The following is a 9,133-nucleotide window of genomic DNA, read 5'->3' as shown; positions in this document are numbered from 1 at the left end:
GATTCTATTTAATGGTATAGCCAGTTCTTTCTGTCCGTCGCCGGATGAAGGAATTCTGGTAATCTTATTTCAAGGGTAATTCTATGGTCTTATTTTGATGGTGATTTTATGATTTTTGCTAAAGTCAAGAAAGGATATTTGTTTGTATAAAACCTTTTTCACAAATAAATTCACTGTATATTTTTCATGATATGTGAATAATGTAATTAAGGCGATACAAAAAATATTTGTCTATGATGAGTAACTAGATTTTTGCATGGATCTCTCTCTCTCTCTCTCTCTCTCTCTCTCTCTCTCTCTCTCTCTCTCTCTCTCAGAAAGACATTAACACCCATTATTAATGACCAAACTCTACAATTTACCCTTCGGTAAGCGATATCAAGAAAACATTATACGCATTGCTCATAGGCATGAATGTTTGATGAAAATGTAATACTAAATGCTTATATTCCTTGATAGAAAAGGGATAATGAATACTTGTAATTCAATTTAGTTTTATTTTGTGCCTACTGTGCGAAAAAAAAGAAAAAAAAATTATTTGTGAACTCTTATACGATTTTCACCTTACAGAAAAAATTAGGCACAGTGTCAGTAGAGAATCTTCAAGTTTTTATTTCTTAATATCTTGTTATGAATGATGATTATTATTAGAAACTAGTTATCAGTAAAGTTATGATAGTTAATCATCACAAAGTATATTATAAAAGTTTAACGATAATAAACAAATTTAATCTATGATCACCTGAGGTAATGTAATTAAAGAATTAAGTAGATAGTTTATCACTAAGAACCAAGGATAGGTCACACTATAAAGCATAAAAAGTTGAATACTTATTTCTTTATTTATGTACAGTTCCTGGATATGTAAAATTATACTGATATGTATTAATATGTATCTGTATTGTTTTTATGTGTCTTTCTTTGAATGGTTTCATGATTAAGCGACACTTTCATTAAATAAAAACACCATAATTATTCAGAAATGCTTTCAGTGAACAGCACTAATGTCTCTCGCTCAGAAACCCAGTTTACTACAAAGTGGATATTCAAATTTTTTTCCGCTATGTTTATGGAGGCCTTTACCTGGTATTATGCAAGAGCATTGCTCAGAGAGGAATGCTAATGGAGGCCTTTGGCCGAATTATTAGTGGTTATCACAGCAAACATTAAACCGTTGGGTTGTTGGCAATAATGAATTGTCATTGACTTTCATCTTTCTTCGTGGCTGAGTGGTATGGTCAAAGCCGTACAGTACAAGTATCCGGGACGCGAATTTTTTTTTTCCCAAACTATACTGCAATAAGGGGCGGGGCTTTGGGAGCTGAAAATAGATTTAGAGGGTAAACTCCTCTATTACGGCGCCGTTCTCATTTGATGGGTAACTGCTTCATTTACGTTGTGATCTGAAATTCTTATATATAGACAGCTTGATAATAATAATAATAATAACAATAATAATAATAATAATATTAATAATTATATATATATATATATATATATATATATATATATATATATATATATATATATATATATATATATATATATATATATACACGCACACGTATATATTATACACACAGAGACACAGATATATATATATATATATATATATATATATATATATATATATATATATATATATATATATATATATATATATATATATATGATCTAACATAGAGTGGGAAAATATGCTCTTAATTAAAGTTTTAAAACCAAATGATACTATCATTGGTTAATTTTCAAGAGTGTGCTTGTGTTAGCAATGATATCCCTAACAGTTTCATAGTCGATTTGTGCCAATAGCCTACCTTTTCAATGCAAATCGTCATCATTTCTTCCATATTCTTTGCAATAAGTGAAGTTTGTGGAATGTTTATAATATAGAAAACGAGTGATGTCACTCAACGCCTTTTACTAACTGCATAGTTGTGTAACTGTATTCACGAGGATTGCAAATACAGGTATCTATGACTACTTTTTATGATAGAAATAAAAGAAAATAATAATAATAATACAAATAATAATAATAATAATGATAATAATAATAAAAAAATAATAATAATAATAATTATATTAAAAAACATTATTTTATTGACACAGAAAAACAATTACATCATTCATATATACGTACTGAACATATCACATCATGAACATTACATAATTCATGATAATAAAATATCCATATTAAACTACCACTTAGAAGATTTATTTTGACCAGTTTTCTCTTTATTGGCAACACACTGACTTAGGGAGTGAGGAGCTTTTCTTGGTCTCTTTTTTGGCATCATTTGACTTCTGTCTGCTATCGTAGGCTTTTTCAATTCAATGTTGGCAGTGTCTTTGAACTTACATCTGGAATGAAGATATCTCCTCCCCCCAAGTATAGTTGATCGACGACTAACTGCAGCAGGCTGAACTTTGATGGCTGTTTCCTTTTTTCGACACAATTTACTTTTCTTTGAATTAGGCAAAGCCAAGGATGCACCTGTGTACTTCCCAAAGGTTTTCAGGGCACCAGCAAGAGCAGAATTAGTTTTTATACAGTTAAACTGTTTTATATATATATTTCAACTGGCTCAGTCAATTCATCGGGGTTTTTTCTCAGCATTTCTATGAGATGTGTGGTACAACTTTGAACTGCAGCTTCCAGTGAAGCAAGTTTATCAGCACTAGCATTGGTGGTGTCGTCCTTCTCAACATCAAGATGATTGTCGCTCCCTTCATTGGACTGATTTTGCTGTAGTTTCTGAGCATTCAGAGATTCAGAAGGAAAACTACTGCTACTTTCCATCGGTTCAGCAGACGACTCTGTGGATTTTAATGCATCGCCACCGTTGTTCATGTACTCTGCAGTCACATCTATTGGCATTCCAGCAATGGGCAGGGGTGTGAGCCATCCTGGACGAACATTCTTTTGTCCAGTAGCAAGGAAAAGTAAGTGTTCACGTTGGTGTGGATCCCTCAGGGGAAGAAAATTTAGTGATGATTCACCAAAATGTTTTACAATAGCATACTGGTGCTTGCATGGGGCACCATTCCTCCCAGCCACGCATGTGCAAGTCAATATTGAAGTATCAACATATTATAATATGTCATGTTTTGATTGGCTTTTCACTTCATAACTGTGGGCACCAATCTTCGTGATACTATCTTTTTGGATTGATGATCCTCATGGGAGAAATCTCTTGGAAATAGTGACATCCACACGCCCATTGGCAAGGTCTGTCAGACGACGTTCATAATAAGATGGTAGTCGTGTGACCAACAAGTCCAGTAATTGCACAATATTGTATGAACGGACACATTCAAAAATTTGATCTTTGAGAATTCTCATGGCTGCTTCTGCATAATTGCTAGTATTGTTCCCACGGACAAATAAGTCATGCCGGTAACACACAGCCCATGCCTGATGACGGTCATACAGCTTCTTGCAGTGGGCCAAATAGTTTGGGTACAGGCATGCTATGCTATTAGCCTGTAGCTCAGCATAAGCCTCCTCAAGAGCTTGAATACTATCGGCAAATGTCATTTTCTTCAAAAGTAAAAGCAACTGAGGACGATGATCCTTTCTGATATTGTTCTTCCCTTCCCTCAGGAACCTCCAAACTGCCTGAAGCAAGTGAAAAACACAGAGAATCAATGTTGCCTCAGGAAAGACATTATGAAGACTCTGCCTTTCTGCCTCACTGTCATCAGACAAGAACACCAAAGGTCCAGTCGAACCTCGACCAAAAAATGCATCTTTCGGTATAATCTCTAGATAAAGCTTTAAAGCATGAGTTATGCAATCCCGTAACTCAGATGTGACAATGAGACAACCAAGAGGCAAGCCGCCTGCTGTACTGTGGGTCAACATCATGAAGATTTGACAATCGTATCTATCCATACCTCCTGATACATCGATAAACACAAGTTCCCTACTGTAGTCATGATACTGGTGCACACGTTTCATTAGTGGTGTACAAAGAGCAATTGCAATCTTGCCATCTATGTCTTTTATTTTACTATAAACCTCTCCTTGCTCACTAATGTAACTTGCTATGGCTGATTCCAAATCTTGCTGCATCTTCTGCCCACTTGCAGCACCCATAGGCTTTGTCAAATATCTTCCTGTACAGCCTGAAATAGATTAGGAGTATTTATTAGCAAATCAGATAAAAAATAACATGTAATTTTTTTTTTCATTTTATTTTACACTTTTTTTTTTACAGTACACCCTTACACACCTAAATTGAAATAACTGAACTTCTAATAAAAAAACTGGATTTTAATTCAAAATAACTGAACTTCAGTTTTTATCAACTTTATTATCAATGCACAGATGACTGAGGTCTTTAATCTTCTGTGTATTAATCTTACCTGTGACAAAACTGTATATCAGGACAATTGGCACGATCTGCAGCTTCATAAACGTAATCGTTCTCATGCTGTAGTTGCATATCCAATTTATGTGTATTCAGTGCAGATGCAGGAGAATGGCCTTTGGCATATAGCTTTGTAAAGATCTCAATGGTCTTCTCACTAACGTCTCGATGCTTAAGGGTATCTGCACTATTGATCATATGGTTATGAATGTGCTTGATCTTGACCACAGTTGGATAAGTCGGCAGGTGAAGGTCTTTATTTTTGGCTCTAAAATGGAAAAGTCATAGATTTCAATTAAATGAAAAACTAAAGCAATATGTCTAAAAAATTTATGTTTTAATCAAAATTAAGTACATTACTTTTCATACTGGATATAAATGATATATTTTTTTTTCCTAAAAGCAAGGTCGTTGCATATGCAGCTGATGCTACGCTCCCTGCCTCAATTCTATCTCCTGAATGTAGATCTGAGGTTGCTGAATCCCTTAATAGAGATCTAGCTAAAATTAGTGCATGGTACAAATTATGGGGCATGAAGTTGAGCTTTAACAATACTCAAAGTATGATTGTAACTAGGTCAAGGAGAATTGGGTCCTCGACATCAAGATCTCAGCATTGATAATGTTTCTTTTAACTCTATACAGCTCATTTAAAATTTTAGGTGTGATTCATGATTGCAAATTTGCCTTCGAGAAACATTCTGTTTCTTCAATTACACAAAAATTTGGCCTACCGAGAAAGTCTTTCAAGATGTTTGGTAGCAATTGGTAGAAATGTTTTAATTCTTTCATTCTACGTTGTTTCTCTTGTCTGGTTTTCAACTGCTGAATCTCAGCTTACTTTCCTGGACAAAAACTTGCTGTCTATTAAATTTCTTATTCTTGATCTGGTTATTTATCTTTGGCATCGCTGTTCAATTAGTTTTTTCTGTATGTTGCATAAAATTTTTCATAATTCTGGCCATGCTTTGTAATGAAATCCTCTTATACTGTACCATGCTGTTCGTAATACTTGGCATGCAGTTAGTTCTAATAGTCAGACCTTCTCCATCATGAGGTTCAATACTACACAGTATTTTAAAGTTTTATTTCAGCTGTGACAAGAGTCTCTCTCATAGTTTATATATGATATTTCTATTTTAACTTTCACCCTGATCGTTAGGTATGTTATATTCTGTATTTATTAATACTCATAAAATGTATTTATTTCCTTTCCTCACCGTGTTATTTATTTTCCCCTGTTGGAGCCCTTGGGTTTACAATATCCTGCTTTTCCAATTAAGATTGTATTTTAGCTGGTAATAATAATAATATTTGCACTATGTACCCTTATCAAGGAGACTATTCCAGGTATCCACTAATCTTTACCAAACCAGTTTTACCTGTCTCTTCTAAAACAAAATTTCCAATTCACATACGTTGCCTCTAGTTCATTCTTGACAAGTTTTTTCTAAAATTATGCTTATACCGCCCTTGAACCATTTGGATACCTAATTGATGTCCCCTCGATTTCGACGTCTTTCCAATGAGTCTATGTAAAGTCTCTTTAATCAACTCTCATATGAAATATTCCTGTTATTACTAATTGTTATTGTTGTCATTCTTTTTACTCTCTCCAAAAAGTCAACATCCATCTTTAAGTAAGGTGATTAAACGATACTAGAAGGGTTTCCCCAATGTTGTCATATTCCTGATCTTTAGTAATTGAATGAGAATTCTGGTTATTTGGGATATTGCCTGATTGGACTTGCGAAGATCTAACATGACCACAACTGACATCTTCTACCTGGGTAACTCTGAGTTGACCTGGGGTAATCTGACCTAACGTCTTATAACTGGGTTATCCTACTACACAGGTGTATGGGTGATCTCTACCCAAGCCTCCCTATAGACTAATTAGTGAAACTTACCTACTGAATTTTCCAGGTATCCTTTTAACAGTCAAATTAAGATTTGCTGGACAATTTGTGTTCTTAGATGAAGTTTTCTGATTGGCTGTCAATGAATGTGGTAATGTCTTGTTCTGACATCGATAAAAGATTTTGAAAAGGTTGGCCAAACCACTGATAGGTTTTGTTGCTGCTACACGAAGAGTTATCATACTAATCTGTTGGTAGTGGTTGATCCAACGTCTAGCATTTTCTTCGGTACAAACAGCTATTCTGAACTCCGCGTCGTATCCTTGTTCCACGACTTCATACTTGCAAATGTGGTAATCATACCCAGGTGGTAAGGAATCCTGCAACCAGCAGGTAGAGTACGATTGTTAATAGCCATTACTTTAATAAAACTGTTACTTAAGATATGCATTCGAATATGTCAAAAACAAAGCCCTGCGATTGTCACTGAATGTAAGAAAAGATATCATATATAACTTCATCCCTTGAAGCATCTGATATAATTGGCATTCAGTAGGGTGTAAAATAAAGTAAGCTGTAATGGCAATTATACATTAAACAAGTTATGAATACTTACATAAAGTTCTCGGTAATTTATTTCGGAAATAATTTCCGTTCCTTCTTTTGAACAGTCAAAATTACACTGTTTTGTCGACGTATCCATAGCTGATGACTTACAAATTAAGAAAAAAACACATTGCAAAGTTGACAATTTTTTACAATTCTTATTCATCGATAAGGGTAGGTTACTGTAACAATGAAAGCATAATTAGATATAAATCTTGCGATTGATAGTATAGATCTGAATTATGTGATATCTGGGTTAATGAAATATTCTTCTTAAATATAATTATAATAATAAGTACTAGTTTTATTTCTATCATAAAAAGTAGTCATAGATACCTACATTTGCAATCCTTGTGAATACAGTTACACAACTATGCAGTTAGTAAAAGGCGTTGAGTGACATCACTCGTTTTCTATATTATAAATATTCCACAAACTTCACTTATTGCGGAGAATATGGAAGCAATGATGACGATTTGCATTGAAAAGGTAGGCTATTGGCACAAATCGATTATGAAACTGTTAGGGATATCATTGCTAACACAAGCACACTCTTGAAAATTAACCAATGATAGTATCATTTGGTTTTAAAACTTTAATTAAGGGCATATTTTCCCACTCTATGTTAGATCATTATATATATATATATATATATATATATATATATATATATATATATATATATATATATATATATATATATATATATATGTGTGTGTGTGTGTGTGTGTGTCTCTGTGTGTATAATATATACGTGTGCGTGTATTTTATATATATATATATATATATATATATATATATATATATATATATATATATATATATATATATATATATATATATATATATATATATTCATTATTATAATTATTATTATTATTATTATTATTATTATTATTATTATCTAGCTGTCTATATATAAAAATTTCAGATCACAACGTAAATGAAGCAGTTACCCATCAAATGAGAACGGCGCCGTAATAGAGGAGTTTACCCTCTAAATCTGTTTTCTGCTCCCAAAGCCCTGCCCCTTATTGCAGTATCGTCTGGGAAAAAAAATTTCGCATCAGGGACCAAGGTTTGAAACCTAGCCTGTCAGATACTATAGTCTTTGAGTGATTTCGCCCGGAGCTCTTTTCCCGAGGTCGTTAAGAGAATCCAGACTTTGATGTATCAATATAAATGGTGTATTTGTAAATACGAAAAACACGTTTAAATCTACAAAATTAATCGAATGTCAAGTCAAAACAATTCCCATAAGCTACGATGGTGAAGCTGGGATGATTTTAATTCTAAAGTACAAAAAAACTAAATTCGACAGGTATATGTACAGAAAAATTATCATAAACTTGTATACTTCTTCGTGGCTGAGTGGTATGGTCGATGTCATAGTGGTATCCTGGTTCAGGGTTCGAAACCCGGCCTGTCAGATACTATAGTCTTTGAATGATTTCGCCTGGGGCTTTGATCCCGAGGTCATTCAAAGAACTCAAACTTTAATGTATTAGTATATATGGCTCATTTGAAATATAAAAGACTCGTTTAAATGTGCAAAGTTTATCATCAATCGAATGCCAAGTAACAAACCTATCAATTAGCTACGATGGTGAAGATATGTTGATTTCAAAAGTAAATACAAAAAAACTAAATTCGACAGGTGTATGTACAGAAGAATTGTCGTCGACTTTTATCTTTCTTCTTGGCTGAGTGGTATGGTGAATGTCATACAGGTATCCAGGACCAAGGTTCGAAACCCGGCTAGTCAGATATTATAGTCTTTGAGTGATATCGCCTGGGACTCTGATCCCGAGGTCGTGAAGAGAATCCAGTCTCATGTATTAATATATATATGGCTTATTTGAAATATGAAGTACACGTTTAAATGTACAATATATATATATATATATATATATATATATATATATATATATATATATATATATATATATATATATATATATATATGATGCCGTAACCTGGAGGGCTCCATCAAGGGAAAATAGCCATGTGAGGAAAGGAAGCTGGGAAATAAATTACAAGTGAAGTAATAAACATTATATTTTAAGATCGGTAACGTCATTAAGTAGATCCTTCGTACATAAACTATAAAAACTTGAAAAAGGTAGAATAATATATATATATATATATATATATATATATATATATATATATATATATATATATATATATATATCTATATATACATGTATATATATATATATATATATATATATATATATATATATATATATATATATATATATATATATATATATATATATATATATAGATACAAGT

Source organism: Palaemon carinicauda, chromosome 23 (genome assembly GCF_036898095.1).
Source record: "Palaemon carinicauda isolate YSFRI2023 chromosome 23, ASM3689809v2, whole genome shotgun sequence".
In the NCBI taxonomy this organism is placed as follows: Eukaryota; Metazoa; Arthropoda; class Malacostraca; order Decapoda; family Palaemonidae; genus Palaemon; species Palaemon carinicauda.
This window is presented reverse-complemented; position numbering follows the sequence as displayed.